This window comes from Ictalurus punctatus, unplaced genomic scaffold (assembly GCF_001660625.3).
Source record: "Ictalurus punctatus breed USDA103 unplaced genomic scaffold, Coco_2.0 Super-Scaffold_100068, whole genome shotgun sequence".
In the NCBI taxonomy this organism is placed as follows: domain Eukaryota; kingdom Metazoa; phylum Chordata; class Actinopteri; order Siluriformes; family Ictaluridae; genus Ictalurus; species Ictalurus punctatus.
The window spans coordinates 248040-266826 of record NW_026521091.1 but is presented as its reverse complement, the minus strand read 5'-3'; the positions used below and the strand labels follow the sequence as shown (position 1 = coordinate 266826).

Below are 18787 nucleotides of genomic sequence, written 5' to 3'. Positions count from 1 at the left end.
GCTCATACAGTCAGCATACTGAACTCTCCTTTTTGCCATAGTGCGGCCGCTTAACAGGATAAGGCCTCAGAAGTCAAGCACCAGCAGCTTGTGGCTAAAAAGCTGCAGCAGAATTGAGCTCGGCTAGGAGGTGACTGGTGACGGAAAAAGCCGGGGAACCTCGGAAAGGAAAACAGGGCTGTGTTCCAAATCTTTTATCGCCTCCTCTTCAAACTCCAAAAACCTCTGGGCCCTACAGCTAAATCCAGAGCTGAGGAAAACAACCGTTCAACTAAGAAGGCCTTCTCAAACACAATGTTTGAGCGAAGGGAGGAAATGATCAAACACAGATCAATTGGAACACAGCCCATACAGCAAAACCGTAAAAGGTGCCATAGAGTGTAAATGATTCAAAAAGACCCAAATCTAAGCCCAAACACTTCATATGACCATTGATATGACTGCTAACGAAATCTATTGTACTGTAGCTACACTGCTACAAGTGTATATAAAGATACACCGATACAACCAGTTGAACATGAATAACACGCAAAGCACATTTCACAAATCACAAATTCCCTAATAAAGGAAAAAGACGTTTGTGCTAACATGTAAGACTCGAGTTTCTACATCTTCCAAACAAGTACACTTGAGCGTCTTCATTACTGTAAGCTCGGCTCTGAAAATCTGCTACCACTGTTGTACCAGTAAACACACGCACACAGAGCAAGTTAGCAAAGATCGGTCAACAAGGTTTCTTCAACACAACCACCTTTTGATACACGTACGCTCACTTCATATTGACAGTCCCTTTTTAAAAGTGAATTAAACCATGAGCAGCTATCTTCTCAAAAGTCCGGTCAATTTCAGAGCACAAAAAAACTGCCTATATACACGACAATTCAGTCCCACGTCTCTGAAAGAAATGCAGAGCACAAATGTACAAATCACTGTGATTTCTATTTTTCTTACATGTGAAAAGGATGCTTGTAAAAAGATGATAAATCTTCACTGGGAATGACTTTAAGGTCATCAACAATTAATTTATAAATCAGGGGAGCCTGGCTCTGGTCCTGAATTCCTGTGATCATGCACAGTGTGATGATTTCTCATCTAACACTCCTACCTAATGATCCGAGGACTTAAATCGGGTGTGATTCAGGAAAATTCACAAACTGTACTGGACTGTAGTCTTACAGGACCACAGTAAGGCTTCCCCGCTCTAAAGCGTTTACTACAGAAATATTTATTTGAACATGATGTGGATAATCTAATCACAGACTCTGGATTAACGGTGCACACAGCGATGCTTTCACACAAAAGTGTGATGGACACTAAAAAGCTGGAGCAGCACTAATGCATGAATAGTTTGTCTCAGAGTTTGTACTTTCAGTTAGAAACACATTAAACCTCTACAATATTATTCATATGAAGTTGGAAACTGTGCAAACAGTCGTATTAGTGAGAATGAGGACAAACAGTTAAATATTCACAGAAAGTTTGACTTAGTCACAAAGCAGATGTCCCTCCCCTCCCCCCACTGAGAGCATGTATGCGTTGAGCAGTGCTCCCTCTTCAGGCTGGGAGATGTATCACAGGTTACACCACGTTGTCTTCTGTGGGCGGCTCAGCATTAGGGGGCTGGAGGAGAGTTTGTTGAACAGTAAAATGACATTTTCACTTAGGGGTGTACTCACTTTTGTTGCCAGCGGTTTAGACAGTAATGGCTGTGTGTTGAGTTATTTTGAGGGGACAGCAAATTTACACTGTTCCACAAGCTGTACACTCACTACTTTACATTGTAGCACAGTGTCATTTCTTCAGTGTTGTCACATGAAAAGATATCATCAAATAGTACCATAGCAGGCTGAGAGTTTCACATCAACAAAGGTCAAGCGTGCTCGTTAGAATATCAGCCTGGAAAGTTTTCAAATCGGTCTTATCAGTGTTTTTTTGCTCGCTCATTCACACTTTGCACTATGGTTACGATAACAGTCTATCCTTCTGCCCAACATGGATAAAACTGGCCACGTCAGCCATTTTGACAGCCTGTGGTGTTGTCTGGTTAAAAATGTGTGTAAGTTTATATTCTAGATTATATTTGTAGTACATCTCCTTGCACATGCACTTTTTCCCCTTAATAGTACAGGGACATACTTGTGCATGAAAAGCAGATAGAACAGTATAATCAAAAAGAGTGCGAAGAAGGGGAAAAAAGTAGAATACTCATGATCCCGCCCTCCTTTAAGCCAACCAATGAAAGCAAAGCTCGTTATCAAACAAATTCAAGGTCTACAAAATAACCTGTTGGGAGAACACCACATATAAACACTACACCTTAAAGTGAATAACATCCTATATAAGGTTTGAATAATTATTAGCTTCTCCAATTCAGGAAAATGGGCCAAAAAAAAAAGGTCAGAAATTGTAAAATGCCTATCAGGGGGCTGCAGCACACTGACGATCGCAAAATTATTGAGGTGTGACCTCCCAACAAAAATGCTTACTGTTGTCATTCATTACTGTATCGGCACACTTGCAGTGTAAATTCTGTTGTTTATTATAACGGAAGTTATGTGTTAGTAATGAGGCCGCGTTGCGATCACGCGTGGTGTAGACACGCTGATACAGATGTGTAGCGCGAGTAAGATCTGTAATGTCTAATTCAAACACAAAATTTTATATTTATTTTATAGTATTTATCCATTATTTTCATGGCTGCACAAAAAGCACTGAATTAAACTACAGTCCTAATTAATAATATACATTCTGGTGTGTGTGTGTGTGTGTGTGTGTGTGTGTGTGTGTGTGTATTGGGTTCTTTTCTGTTTTGGACAAACACTTGTGTAAAGTTTTAGTCTGAAGTAACACTCAGTTTGTGGATTTTATTTCAAATAAGATGAAATGGTACTGAAAGTTTGCCCTGCCCCATCCGATTAATCGAAAAAATTATCAGCCAACTGATCGATTATGAAAATAATGGTTAGTTGCAGCCCTAATAATTATTAATGAATGAATCATCCCCACTCCTTCCTCCAAGTGGATTTACCATATATTGTGTATGAGTATGGTTCATGTAGACCAGTTTACCTCACAGCTCCATGTTCCCTGATTCGATCCTGAGCTCAGGATACTGTTTATGTGGAACTGCAGTTTCTCCCTGCGTCTGTGCAGGATTCCTCCAGGTTTATTCCCACCACACAGACCTACTGGTTGGTGGATCTCCTATGCTATCTTGCCCCAGGGTGTGAATGAGTCTGTGATTCTGTGTCTGTGTGTGTGTCCGTGGTCTCCTGTGATGGACTGATGTAAGATATATTCTTGCCTCTTGCCCATTAATCCTGGATAAACTCTGGATCCTCCTCGACCCTGAGCAGGATGAAGTGGTTACTGATGATAAATAAATGAGCAAAGTTGACAAACTGCATCTGCTTTTTACTTGTATCTACTCTATGGGTCAATATCGTACACTCATATAATTGTCAGATTATTAGAAATCCATGGCTTCAATATGTGAAGGGGAAAATATTGTTAATATAAAATGATATCTAATTCCTTTAATGCAAATAGGTTGAGTACAAAGCCACCTACTAAGCCACTGCAGTGGAACTGCATGATAGAAGTAACAACTTCATTCATGTCATGTTCTGCGAAGGGATTACTACACACCTTTGTAAGATATATTCAGTTTCTTGTCTATTTCTGACATGGAACAGCCTTAATTTCTCAAAACAACAATAGACTGATGAGTTTCTGAAGAAAGCTGTTTCTTTCTGGCCATTTTGTGACTGTAATCAAACCCACAAATGCTGATGCTCCAGGTTCTCAAGTAGCCCAAAGAAGGCCAGTTGTAAGGCTTTCTTAAACAGCACAATGGTTTTCAGCTGTGCTAACATCATTGCACAAGGGTTTTCTAATGATGAATGAACTTTTTACCATGATAATCAGATTAGCTAACACAATGTGCCACAGGAACACAGGAGTTGCTGGTTGGTGAAAATGGGCCTTTCCATGCCTACGTAGATATTCCCTTAAAAATCCAGCTATAATAATGACTGTATTTCTGATCAATGTTATTTTAAAAATTGTGATTTTCATTCAAAAGCAAGGCAATTTCTGAGTGACTCCAAACTTTTGAACTGTAGTGTTGCTAAGGTGATAAAGTTAATAGTAATTCTCTCATGGTGGTGTTCTAGTTATAATATCAGTACAAGCTACTGTATAAGGTGTGCTACTGTAACAAAAGAGGCAGAACATTAGTTTGGTTTGGAAATTACCAGAGGGTTTGATCATTCTAGACAGCATGGCTCAGGTTAATTGTCAGTCATAAAATACAATAAGTGGAGAGGAAAAGTAAAAGGATATAATGGCTGCATGGTTAAATGATGCACTGATCGATTTTCTGTGCATTAGAGTGTGTGTTTTTATGAAACATTGTAAGAAGCAGTGGAATAAGGTGGACTGAGAAATATAGAACATTACTTAATAGGTCTAATACTGAATATACAAGGAGTTTTATTTAGTGTACATACATTTTAAGAATTCATGCTGGTTTTATTTTCTAATTTATTTTACTTTTTTATTCTATGGTATGCTGGTATGGCAAGAAATAAATTATAAATGCTACTTACATTTTAATGGCGTTTTCTAACTGTGTGTGTGTTTTAACATAATCTGTTTACAGTGAATTCTATAAAAGATTGGGTATGAATGTGGATTTAAAAATAAACAGCTTTAATCTCTATGATTACATGAACACAGTACACTAAGTAAAAATCTCTGCATACGGGTGGACTGAAAATGAGGAGATGGGACGCAGGCTCAAAAATCACTTCTTTATTTTCCTTCACTATTTCTGTCTCTTTTCAGGAATTTTATTTCACTATGCACATATCTAGACACGTGGGTCTCCTGTGGTGTCTGTCCTCTCTCTCTCCCCCTTTTATCCTGCTCATTGAAACACAGAACACCTGTTACAAAATCCTGCACAGGTGTAGATCCTTACCACTCACTTTTCCCTGGCTCCGCCCTCCATTCACAAACTGGTGTTCAACCAAACCCCGCCTCCACAAATAAGTAGTAGGCAACTTCTATATTTCCCAGTCTACCTCATTTCCCTGCTTATTATGATGTTTCATAAAAACACCATTTAATACAGATAAAATCCATCAGTCCATCATTTAACCACCAACCCATCATTTACCCATAGGTGTGAGGTGTTTCATGCATCTCTTCCTGTAAATCCCTTCACTTTTCCTTTCTTCACTTACTGTATTCCCAGTCTTTCCCAATTAACCTGAACCATGTCTAGAATTACCAAACCATGTCTGAAAATGATTCAACTATAAACATATGTACATGACAGATTATTAAAAGTTATGCTTAATGATTACAGTAATTAGATACACTTTGTTAGTGTTTAGTGGTATTGCCTGTTCATTGATTGAACTTGGGGTAGCCTTCCACAAGCTTCTCATGATTTGCTGTAATTTGTGCTCATTCCTCTGGACAGAACTGTTTTGAGGGCCTCATTGCTCAGACATGCTTTTTCACTTCAGTCCACAAATTTTCTTTGGGAGTCAGGTCAGGGTGTTTTTGATGGCCACTCGAGTAGATTTACCTTGTTGTCTTTACAACTCGTTACAACTTTGGAGGTGTGCTTAGGAGCATTGCCTTGCTTTACATTTTATTTTTCCCCAATAACCTGTGTTCAATTTCCCTTACTCGCCCTACTAGGCCAAAACCAGTGTGCACTTGCAGCATGAGGAGACGTGTGTGTAGTAGGGTGTTGTTTTTTAAAACTACTATATTTTCTATAGTTGCTATCTAAAATGACCTTTAATACAGAGGAGGTGGACTATGGGGAGGTACAATACCAGTACCCTGATACTAACATAACATAGAGGTTCTCTTTTTTTGGTGTACAGACAATGCTAATGTTTCCTCTTCGTTACTTGACAAAGTTATTATTTTAGCTGTCGAACCCAGTATTTTGGAGTTGAAATGAAAGAATGAATATTGATATTTTATTTCCACTCCAATATACTGTGGTAAAAATATATATTTTTTAAAAACAATAACTTTGCCAATGTCCAAATATTTATGAACCTGACTGTATCTGCTGGGTCTGCAAAAATAATGTAATAAATAAAAATAAAATAAAAAAACAGCTTGGATGGTCATTGTGCATGTTTTTTCTAGTCCAGTCAACTTTTCTGATTTTTATGGAATTAATTAATTAATTTTATTATTAATATTATGTTTTTTTCAAACATCTTGCAATGTGCTCTTGGACACATTAGTGATGGAACCTGGAGTCACTGGGTGTTTCGGGTCTTTAATCCTAAGACTCCCTGGACCTGGCCTATGTCCAAATTGCTGATCACCCTCCAGAGCCTTCTTGAAGCTCTCTCAGCAGCCTCTGTGGTGTTCCTGATAGTTCTTTTCATTTGTTGTCCTGTGATGTTAAGATGCTTTAAGGTGTGGTAGAGAGACAGGCTGGAAAAGTGTCTCCAGCACACAACGGGATCCTCATAATAATAATAATAATTATTATAATAATAATAATAATAATAATAATAATAACAACAACAACAACAACAACTATCATATGCATGGAGTTTGCATGCTCTCCCCATGCTTCGGGGGTTTCCTTCAGGTGATCTGGTTTCCTCCCCAATTCAAAGACATGTGTTGTAGGATGATTGGCATTTCCAAATGATCCGTAGTGTGTGAATGTGTGTGAGTGTGTGTGCAATTGTGCCCTGCAACAGGTTGGCACCCTATCCAGGGCTGTCCCCTGTCTTGTGCCCCAAGTCCCTTGGGATAGGCTCCACGCTCCCCCACGACCCTGTGTAGGATACGCGGTACAGAAAATGGATGGCTGGATGGATGGATGTCCCAAATCAATGTCACTGCTACAGCAAAATCATAGAACTTTGGGGAAATTAAACTTATGCCAGAAAATTCTACTGAGCTTCGTGCCACTGCAACATTATTTTTTTTAAAACTTATGGCTCAATACTAAACCTACCAAAAGTTTCTCACTCCCATTTTCTGTCTGCCAGATCATTTAATAAATAAGCTAAAACTCTACAATGGAAACAGAAAGCAAAGTTAAAACCAACAATTTCTTTTCAAAGGTTATGTAAACATCTCAAAATCTCAGTCTCAGTGTTTAAGTCTAGGCTTAAAACGTATTTGTTTACTCAAGCCTACCCTGACTAGATTCTGTTCTACTACTTCGCAGTCATAATAATCTTTTTTCTCCCTCTCTCCTTTCGCCGAGCCCCACACGAATTTATGGAGATACTAGAGATCCAGATCCTTTCTGCCTCTGGATGGAGCTCAAATCTTCTCTAATTCCAGACTGCTGGGACTACGGCTGCTCTTAACGCCATACAGACTTCATATAAATCCATAATGAACTTTTTCACAATATCTGTTGTTACCCAGATGAGGATGGGTTCCCTTCTGAGTCGGTTCCTCTCAAGGTTTCTTCCTCTTAAAACATCTTAGGGAGTTTTTCCTTGCCACCGTCGCCACTCAGTGGCTTGCTCAGTTGGGATAAATTCACACCTTTAATATCTGTATACCGTGTTGATATTTCTGTAAAGCTGCTTTGAGACAATGTCTATTGTAAAAAGTGCTATACAAATAAAATTTAATTGAATTGAAAATATACTGTACCTCTGTTAAACATTTCACAATAATCAGTAGGAATAAGTGGAACTAAATCTTATACAAACTGTACATGAACATGGTCAGAAAGATTCCAACAGGAATTTGAAATGTGAACCTTCGATTAAAACTGGAGTACGTGAGTGACGGGTGCGCTGCTGTTACCTGTAGTCCAGCAGTGTAGTGAGTGTGGTTTGTTTGGAATGGTTTGAGTTTTGGATAGATCAAGCTAAATAAAACACTTAATACACATGGGTAATAATGTCTGTTTTTATATTATTTAAGTTTTTACGCGAAACATAATCCAAAATGATGTACAATTAAAGGTTAGTATAATTATCCTACACTGAACAAGTTAAGTGATATATGTGCACACATACTAATCATGGGTCCAAATATTGCTAAATTTAGCTGAATTATAAAAGCCATTAGTCGTATTGAATGAAGAGTCGTTTGGGAGTTTATTGCTGAGCCAAATGAACTGACTCACTGAAAAGAGCTGGAATAACCATCACTAAATTTGTGTATCTTTGATTCCTGTATGTGTCTATAAATCTTTACGTGCCCTGATGTTGCCATGCCAACTGGTCACTCACGTCACGATTGCAAGGAACTCAAAGCAAAAAAATAAATAAATACATAATAATAATAATAATAATAATAATGTAACTGCTGTTTTTCTAAGTTGAGCAGTGTAAGTGTAAGTTCTTTTGGTGTGAGGTATTTGTGTTGCACAGTGATGAATAATTTGCTGTATATTTCTCTTTAAACATTGCCTATGTCCAGTGATGAATAATTAGTAAGATTTGATGGTAATATTAGTCTACACTTATTTTCAAACTTTTTGTAACATATTTTCTGTCTATTCCAGATGTGTGGAGTCCTTCACATTGGAATAAGATGAATAGTTAATGTTGAATTAGGATTTGCATGGATTACATGTGTCTGGATCGGACAGTGTTGCATGTTACGTGGTGGTTTCTTTTGCTGCTGATGTGACCTGTTGTTGTACTGATGTGGGTCTCACTGCAGTGACATGTTTGTTAGTTTAGTTCAGTTACAGTCTCTTTGCAGCAGTGTAGTTTGAGTGACTTGTTTCTTTACTGAACCGTAGACTGTTGAATAGAATAAAGTAATGTGTGAATATACAAATATATATTATATACGGTGTGCTATGGACATGTAATACAATGTATACGAAACACAAGTCTCAATATTTAAATAAGACAGTGCAATGGTCACAAACACGAGGAATGGAGCGTATACTGCACAATCTGTGAGTGAATTGAAAGTCTTTATACTGTGGCTGTGATTGTGCTGTGAATTTAATGCAGGTGTGTGATCTGGGATTTGCAGTGCATGGCAGAGATGTTTGTGGCCCGCAGTGCAGGATGGGAAATGTAGTTCGTGACATGAGTAGACTTAACACCAACTTTATAAGATCAAATACAGTTTAAATGAAATGGATACATTTATAATGGAACTTTTTTACGCCTTTCACAAACGGCGCTCAGCGAAGGAAACAAATTTGTATTAAATTGAAACCAAGCTCATAGATGATCAATTTTGTTAGACTAGTTAAATACACATATGCATTACTCCTGATTAGAGATATTTACAGAAAGTGAAGGAAGTTTAAATGTCATGTATGAAGGGTCTGAGTGATATTTTGAGTGTGGTGCAGTTGTAAGTTAATAAGGGACAAAGGGGTGCATGCACGTCTACCCTTTAAACTAAACACTATTGTTGTAGACAGTAAAAACAAATTCAGTAGGATGTTTTGAATAAAATTAGTGGTATAAAAGAGACTAGAGAACTGTAAATACATGTCTAGATCTCAACCTCATTTACTCTATTTTAGTTCTGTATTATTGGGATTATCACTCGTTAGCACAGATGGGATATTAACAGGTTAGATTAGTGTACATCACAAATAGTCTTAGACTAAAGGATTTAGTTTTTTCATTCACCAGAAGGATATTAAGAAAGGAATTCAGGAAGGGAGAAGAATGAAGCTTTGTTGTATTTTGTTGTATTTTTGCAGACAACAGACTAGAACTCTTTGACAGATTAACTAAACATGAGAGTAGAAGACCCCTTTATGAGAGGGGGTATTCCAACAAATGATATTTGATTAGAGAAGTACATTACACGAAGATGAGAGAACTGAAGGGATGGGAGATTAAATCAAGTATTACAAGAAAAGCAGGGAATTAGCCATCACCTGTGGAAAGAGCCATTTTATTTATTTATTTATTTATTTAACCTTTATTTAACCCGAATAGCCTCTCTGAGATTACTTCAGTAATTTTTCAATGATTTAATAGACCAACATTATTTAATCTCTGCAGCAATATTTCATGATCCACTGTGTCAAGCCTTTGATAAAACAATAAACAGGGAAGTGCAGTAATCACCTTTATCTAGAGATTACACAATATTGTAAAATAGTGAACTAATATATTTATCTTTCATATCAATTCTGTATTTTATTCTTCATATACACATTACAAACATTAGTACAAATCTAATCAGCCCATTTGATCTATGCCAAATATCTTAGTTCTGAAAATCTTTTCAGCTTGCTTTAGGTAGAGTTTCAATTTTCAGTCTCAGTCGGACCTGGACAGAGTGCACCTTCTCCTGAACTCTTGTCCCCGACAGCAGAGCCACTTATTGGCAACTAAATCAAAGATTAAAAGAAATACTTACAAAAGATTTATGAAGTTGCTTGGATATCAGTGAGCACTGATTTTGTTTCCAATTTTCAGTAAAATTGAGTACATTAATAAAAATAACCAAATACGCCAAGCATTTTCTGCAGAGGTGCTTACTGGAAACTTACCCCACGTACTGCCCACAAAAACTGGGCATTCAGCATGCAAAGTTCTGGTATCCGCTTCTCCACTCTTTAGTAGGTTGAACCAAATCCCTGCCGAACCCTGTAGAATAAGTGAAGTGAGTGCCATGTGCCTCATGATCATATTCAAATGTAGAAATGATTACTAGGTTCACTAACACTTTTTGGTGGAAGTGCAACACCAACATCAGGAAACACAGCTTCAAAATCAACTTCATCACTCATCTGAGACAGAACAGTCCATTTTTGAATGATATTGATATAATGAGGAACAGTATGGGTGTAACGTAGAATACACTGAATGTCAGGCATTACACGGTGGTGTAGTGACATTGGAGGCAGAGCAGAGAGACAGAGTGGTGAGGCCATGAGCTGTAATGGTATCTTCTGCAGAGCAGAGGGGTAGGGGGATGTCCTCAGTGGAACCACGCAGCGGAGTAATGACCTCAGCTGAGTAAGGAAGCAGAGCAACCAAAGTGGAGCAGGGAGGGTGGGAGATGATTTTACCTAGGTTGTGAGCCCCCTCCTCAAAGAATTTCCTGAGGGGGCACCTGGCATTGAGCCATTTGAGTGGCTCTGACCCAACTTCCCTTCCCCAGTAGTTCCCACATCAGGCAATTTTTCTCCCCACTACAAAGGTATGACAAAGAGTGGCCTCAAAGTCTGGGTTTAAGCATCCGGCCTCGCAAGTGCAGGCAATCCCAGTTAATCAGCCTGGAGTGTTCTGGGTAACTGAGTTCCCCCACACGGCAACTCTTGCGGTGCACTGCTGCTGTCCTCTGCTGACTGTGCGAGGTGTAGCACAGCCTCTTACAACTCACTTGTGCCTTAATACGTCTTAAAATGCTACAAGCAACATATGGAGAAATGAAGCATTTGTTTTAATCCTATGTGCCATGATATGGCAATGACAATTCCATGGATGCAGCATTCTCTTTTAGTGAAACACAACACAAGTTTTAATGCATTAAAAAGCCCTTTTTGCTGGAAAGAAACAGAATGGTAATGGGTAGCTGATTGGCCTACAGTGAGTGACACATCATGTGTAAGTGAGTTCTTAAAAGAGCCGGACACTGCCAGTACCAGCAGTGTGATCCTGACTCCAGGACAGGAGTCAAAATGGGAAAGGCACAGCTGCACAATAGCATTCCAAATAGTGAGACCCCTTGCTCACAGAAACAGCACACAGGCCAGTATACTATTTCCCAAAGCACCAGCTCAGCCTAAAACGTCTCTTTACGTAAGTGCCTGATGAATGTGAAGGTGTCAGGGTTGGACTAAAGTCGGAACAAACTGAACCAGTGGACAGAGAGTATCACAGCGCGTACTCTCATTTTAAAAAAACAGACATGGAAAAGCATTAAGTATTGAGTACATTGGTAGTTGGGCTATAATGCAGAAGAGTGACACGGCACTACACACAGCCAGCTGCTATTCCTGGGACAACACCACCGATGGACTCTGCATGGTCAGATGGGAGAACTATGCAATAATACATTTTATTTGTTGCCGCCTTTCATAACACTCAAGGATACCTTATAAGAAAGACAACATACAGATATAGCCGCAAGCGGTGATTATCGGGATCCAAGCACAAACTGCTTGTGTACAGTTATACGATTGACCATGTCTCTTTTCAAATATAATTCAAGTCTTTAAGTGTCTCTACATGGAAGTGTTATTCTATGTACTATATTACAATATACAAATAATATTGTCTTCATTTTAGTTGGACAGCAATGCATTCAGTCATGTCTAGCAACTTAACAAATGTTTTCAGTATTTAGGATATATAAAAATGAAGGTATTTTGAAGATCACAGATTTCTTTTGCAAACGGATTAGGCTTAGATGGTTTTAGACTTTATTGCACTAGACGGTAGAGTAGTGCGTAGTGTAAGTACATAGTGTAAGTGTACAGTACTTCATTAAGGACACTACTTTAATATTTACTCTCCGAAGTGTGTTTTCAGTACAGAAGTAATGTAATGAGTAAACGCACCGTGCAGACCAACTAATCGAAAATGAGATTCGTTTCCAACGATTTTCATAATCGATTATTATCGATTAGTTGTTGCAGCTCTAAATATGATATAACATTTGCAATCACTGTGATGGAGAAAATATGGAATGCAAAGTGCAATCTTCTTTATTGATCTATTTGTTTATATCCCTATTCCATTCATTTCTATGATTTAGTCATCTGGTGGGCGTGGTTGAGTGCGCAGGTGCGTCATTCAAACCGAGCGAGATGACCGTTGAGAATCAGCGCGAGACAGCTCCTTTCAGGTAAATTGAGGTACTTCTGTTGGTTGTATGAATAAAACACATCACGATTCTGATTAGCGTAGATTTACTACAGGTGCATTATTATTATTATTATTATTATTATTATTATTATTATTATTATTAATATTAGTAGTAGTAGTAGTAGTAGTAATTATTATTCCTCTAGTTCGCTCCTTCAGTGTAGCGTTTATACTTCTTACACGTTAAACAATATCCATTATTGCGTTTTAAACATGGATATGACAGGATGGATTCCTCAGCTTGCCTTAAATTGACTCTTTATGACAATGGGAAACAATTCTCTTACAGTTCCTGTGAATAAAATCTAAAGAGTCTCAAACTCCTATTTATGAGGCTCATCAGGGCTCATACAAGCTTTTAGTCATTTAAAGTAATATCACTTTACTCTTAACTGTTCTTTGTGAGTGGTTTTTAAGATTGTTTTCACTGTAAACTGTCCTGTGGTATCTGTCATTGGTCTCTTTTGTATTACTCGGTGTCTTGTTTACATCCAGAACTGTGTGTGTAAGTGTGCACTGTAGGATCGCTATTCAAGCAACAAATTCCTTGTATACTCCAGCATACTTGGCCAGTAAAACTTATTCTGATAACTCGGGTTTGGACCTGCATGAAGTTGCCACCCTCACCCAAAATGTCGGCAAAATTGTCTCAATCGTTTGTGCTCCGTTTGTGCCAAAAAAAAATTCGTTTGTGCTGCTTCGATTTTGAAGATATTTAAAAGAATATTCATAGGTCATTCTGAGGTCTCTCAGACTCCCCATATGCTCTTAATTCACCACAAATATTCTCAATCGTTTGTGCTGCTTTTGTTTTTAAAATATTAGACATTGACTTATATGCACAAATCTCCTTGGTATGAGCACACTTTGAGTCGAAGTGCTGAAGACTTTTTCAAGACAATTCATATCATCATTTGTTCAATAAACAATTCTCTTTACTTCATTCACTGGTCTCTCATGATTGAACTTTTCATTTATTTACAAGGAGAATCATGTTACACTTCACTCCCACCACTAGGTGTCAGGGACACTTCTGTTCTCGATGCTCTAGTGGAAATTAGTGTTAGTATAGGGAAAGTCGATATAGTTACTAAATCAAAATTCTGGCCAGTGTAAGTACAATGTTTTAACACTGTCAGTTACAATAATATTAGTTAACTTCAATCATAATGGTAAAACATTCAAGAGAGCTAAGATTGTCAATGTTTATTGAACAGAAATCTCACTGCTAATACTAATATGGCTAATGTAGCTATGAAATGCTAATTACCGCTGCACATGGTACCCATGTTTTTTTTAATACATTGTGCATCTAAGGGTCCACATTACCATATTGGTCCTAATATAAGATATAATATCCTTATACATTATTACTAGATTATATTTTCCTTGTATTTTGGCAAATACAGTAATACATGAAAACATGTTTATACTGTACATGACATTTTTTGCATCAGGATTATTTCAGTGGGTAATTATGTTTTGCTTATGCCAGATGCCCAAGAAACCAGCAGTGGACAGGGATTCCATTTTCACAGTCCTCCCTTCATCAAAAGAGGCCATAATCCAAAATGTCAACATAGCTACTCCTAATCAGAGCATCTGGACAGAGCTTAGTGAGCAGCTAGAAAACAAGATCACTGCAAAGGCTCTATATACTTTTGTTAAATTGAACAGACAACATCTGGACTGCTTTAGGGTTTATTTATGAAAGTGATCATGAAACAAGTGGCAGTAGTGATGACACTCATTTTGAGCCAGGTCCCTTTCCCCAAGACCAAAAGATTGCTGGACTTTTTATCTTGAAGTTTCATTTCAGAAATGGATTGAATTCATGCGTGTAACAGTTCATACAAAAACAAGTTCTCTAAAACAAAAAAAGGGAATACACAATTCTGAAGTGTAGCATCTGGAAACGTGATAAATCATCACATTTGGGAAGAAGCGAAAAGCCCCTGCACATTTGTCTTTAAAAGAGCCAAGGTCTATCCATCAGCCACAGGGAAATTCATAGAAATCAGAGGCAACTGTGAGGAATGTCATGGCCACATTCACATAAAATGTGATGGAGAGCCTGAAATGAACAGCCCAGTGGTGCTCAAGTGCTGAATTAAAAACACTGACTCCCTGCACACTGGCTGTTCGAAGCATGCGATGTCTGGTAACTTGCCTGTGCAGATAGTCAAAGAACTGTGTGAGGAAAGAATGGAACCCTGTTTATGACAACGTGGCAATTTTTCGGAGCACACTTGGTAGTGTGCGGAAGCATCGGCACGTCCCTAATAGCAAGTGCACACAGCTGAAACATTCTGTACTATTTTAACATGTTATTTATTCCACCGTGGCAGTTGTTCAGAGCACATTTGTAAGCATGCGAAAGTATCAGAACGTCCTTAAATAGCAAGAGAACACAGCTGAAACATTGTAATTTTTAAGTATGTAATTTATTCCACCATAGTAGCTATTAAGGGCACATTTTTAAGCGTTTAAACGTCCCTAATAGGCAGAGCATGCCGTTTTTTTGCTGCAGGGTGGTTCCTACTAGGTCTGCTAATGGGACCGCCCTCCTGACTGGCTGCCTATAAAGTCACCCGCTCTAGCGGTGCTGAGCAGCGAGATGTCACAGAGAAGAGTGTGTCCAGTTTGTCGGCGTTTCTACACCAACGTGCAGGCTCATCTCGCCCAGATTCATCAGCAGGGTCCAGAGGAACGCTGGCTTCACCTGGCGGCAGCGAGCGAGCGGGTGATATGCGGGTGCTCTGGACTGCCCGGTGTCTGCATGTGGCAAGAAAGGTTTCCGCCGGCTAGACTGCCACCTGTTCCACCTTCACCAGCTCGCCGGGGACACGGTCAGGAAGCTACTGCTCAGCGCCAAAATAAAGCTGCTCAACAACAACTGCAAGCTTTCGGTGAGGCGAAGAAATCTAAAAGTTGCAAATGTTCTGAACTGATCGAAAAGTAGCAAAACTCTCCGCAGAATTTGAGCGGCTGCAAGCGCTAGTAGCCCGGAAAGAGTAGTGGCTCTGTGGGTGAGTACCTAAACTATCTCTAGGCCTATTTTTATTGTGTGTTGGCGGCGGACTCCAGGTGGTCGCCCGGGGTGGACGTCCCAGGATGAAATTTGTTTTTCTTTCACTGATCCCCCCCCTTTTTTTTTCTCTTTTCCAGAGCCAATGTTAAGTGTACACGGCTTGGCTGACAAGCCTCAGATATGTCCCCAAAGCCGCGGCCAACGGCAAGCAGGAGAGGAGACACGTCGAGGGCTTCCTTCACTTTATGTGGGCCAACGCAGACAGTCCCCTGGCAGCTGCTGGCTCATTACCCAAAAACACTTAAAATTTAACATAGAAGCCAATACTCACATCAACCTCTGAACCCAGTTGGAGATAGAAAAAAAGACACCAGCCGTGAGTGAGAAGAAGCAAGGGTCCAGATTTATTGTTCCGTTCCACCACACGAGATCCACACCGATGAGAATTCTCAGAAGTGATCTGATACCCTGAGCTTAAGCTCCAGTATTTATACTGTAATTACACAGTAAATAACCCATATGTTTCAAGAAGACTATGATCTCAATACCAATAGGGTTAAAAAAGAGCTATTCAACTTACCATTAGCTCAAAAAACAGGGCTTTTCAACTTACAAATATAATCAAAACCAGTAGCTTGACTCAGCTACCCTTATAAATGGCTCCTCATGGTTTTCTCTTAAAATTAAGGCCTTCCTTGCGAGACAAGAATCTTCACCATCTGAATTATGAGTAAGTTACATTTTCCTGTATTTCTAGTTTATAATTTATTTTCATATTTGCTCTATATCTCTATTTTATATATAGTTATACTGCTTGAAAAACGATTTACTGTACTTCCTACTTCATAATATCATTATATTACCCTTCTACTGTCCTACATATCCTACTATTCTGTATTTTATAAAGAGTTTTCTATTATTATAAGATATTACCCTTATAATATCTTAATACTCCTTTTTATTATTCTTATAAAGTTATAATGTTATGTGTGTGTGTGTGTGTGTGTGTATGTGTGTGTATTATGTCTACATGCCCGCCCTTGACTGTACGAGAGTGTGTGTGTGTGTGTGTGTGTGTGTGTCTGTGTTAGCACTCCTCAGCTCTTATACTTCTGTTTGACTCTTCGACTAATAAACCATAGTGTAGTACTCTTAAAGATCTTTAAAGTGTAAATCCAATTTGTCAATATCTGCCTAACGCCGCTTCTGTGTGTCTAGGTGCCCATCGTCATTCCTTCTTCTCCCCTTTACTGGATCTGGATCTGGACACTCATTATCAGCTTGCGCATCTAACTGCTGTTATCATGGTGCTACTTAACTATCTCCGCAGCACCCCCTCTGGAAATGGAAATGCGGGGTCCCCCCCGATACAAAATCTGCCCCGTGAACGTGTGTATTGACGCCTCTACACAGCCAAAACCCCCCTCCAGCTTTCAGTCTGAGGAAGATGTCACCTTCTCTGACCTGGTCCCCGACCATTCTTCCCACTTCTCACCTGCCAGTCCGCCCCACTCTCAGTGGTCCTCTCACTTCACCTTTGCTGACTTTCCCATGTCCCCAGGATGCACACCATTTTCTTCCCCCCACCACTCTCCTCAAGATTACGCACCCACCAGTCCTATGAATTATCAATAAAACTACATATTACTCATACTAAGTGTCCCTCATGTTTATTTCATGTCATTTTTATCCACAACACAGCCCACTTGAAGTACATCGACAATGTCTCGAGAGTCCTTGAATGGATGAAATCACTGTGCCAGCGGTACAAGGTCACTCCGGCCAAGTTATTTCTGATGCGTGTTTCCAAGTTCCTCCATTAACTCGATGAGTAACTGTCCAAGGGCCGAGTTGGCTCCACGAGGCTGTGGAGTCTCCAGAGACTGCTGCAGTGGGAGTGCAGACATCTGTCCGGTCGAGTCGTGCTCCACAGGCAAGGCGTGCGAGCGGAGAAGAGTGAGGGAGTACTTACAGCTCCTGCACGGCAAACTGTTGGACGCTGTCCCTGTTTCACTGGCTGATCTGAACTCGTCCAGCAGACCCGGACATGCTCAACCATTGCATCGGGCTGCTGTGTGCTCACTTCTTTTCGGTCAGCGGACACAGGACCGGAGTCCTGCAGAACCTCACGACTGAGGAGTTTGAGAACCTCGAGAAGGCTGACTCTTTCTGATCAATGTAAGTAACTTCTGTGTATTTCACTTTTATTTCCAGCTGCTGCTGTGTTGTACATGGGGGTGTTTAATATTTTTCATTCATTGTCCTTTTCTCCCAGGTGAAGCAGCACAAACCTGCCTCTGCTTTTGGACTCGCTAAGCTAGCCGTCACCAAGCTGGAGCTGAAGTGGCTGAAAGCTTTCTGCCGCCTGAGGAAGCATATGCCGGGATATGAGACTTCTGTGGGGTGGCTTTTCTTTTCTGGCACACAGGCCAGGATTTCTGCGCATGTCAAGCTTGCCCTGCGGGCACTCGTGGGAAGAGACATCACTGTGTCGGACATCCGCACAGCTCTAGCAACCTACGTAAGCATGATTAAAATGTTTTTTAACAAATTCATTCCAATGTGTTAAACGTTAAAGTGATAGAGAAATGTCTCCTGTTCACAGTGCGAACGCAAAAGACGAACAACGCATGCTTGTGACCAAGACGATGTGCTACAGCAATTAGCTGAGTCGTGGAGCTGTCGGTCAGCGAGGCGCACTCCGCCCAGTCTGCGCTAGAGTCCGCTGCGGGCATAGGTGCTACATAGGCCGGTTGTTTTTGGCTAATGGCCCTGTGTGTGTGTGTGTGTGTGTGTGTGTGTGTGTGTGTGTGTGTGTGTGTGTGTGTGTAAATATTTCATTAAAATGTTTGAACTGAATTCCCCTTGTCAAAAGTACAGTAGCATCACTCATGGCGATACCACACAACCGAAATTTCCGAAAGTACAT

General features: G+C 39.7%; 2 long non-coding RNA genes across 4 annotated transcripts in view; one reads left to right on the top strand and one right to left on the bottom strand.

Annotated features, from left to right (window-relative positions):
• LOC128630884 (uncharacterized) overlaps nt 1–18787 on the bottom strand; it is a 111659-nt gene that overhangs the window by 62413 nt on the left and 30459 nt on the right. The gene's annotated exons all lie outside the window — the stretch shown is intronic.
• LOC128630870 (uncharacterized) lies at nt 12695–18693 on the top strand. 2 transcript variants are annotated; one of them, XR_008395113.1, is made up of 6 exons: nt 12696–12807; nt 15358–15856; nt 15996–16588; nt 17077–18036; nt 18134–18379; nt 18464–18693. It is a non-coding gene; the product is annotated as an uncharacterized LOC128630870 (long non-coding RNA). The 2 variants fall into 2 exon arrangements; XR_008395112.1 differs by having other exon boundaries at nt 12695–12807; nt 15358–16588.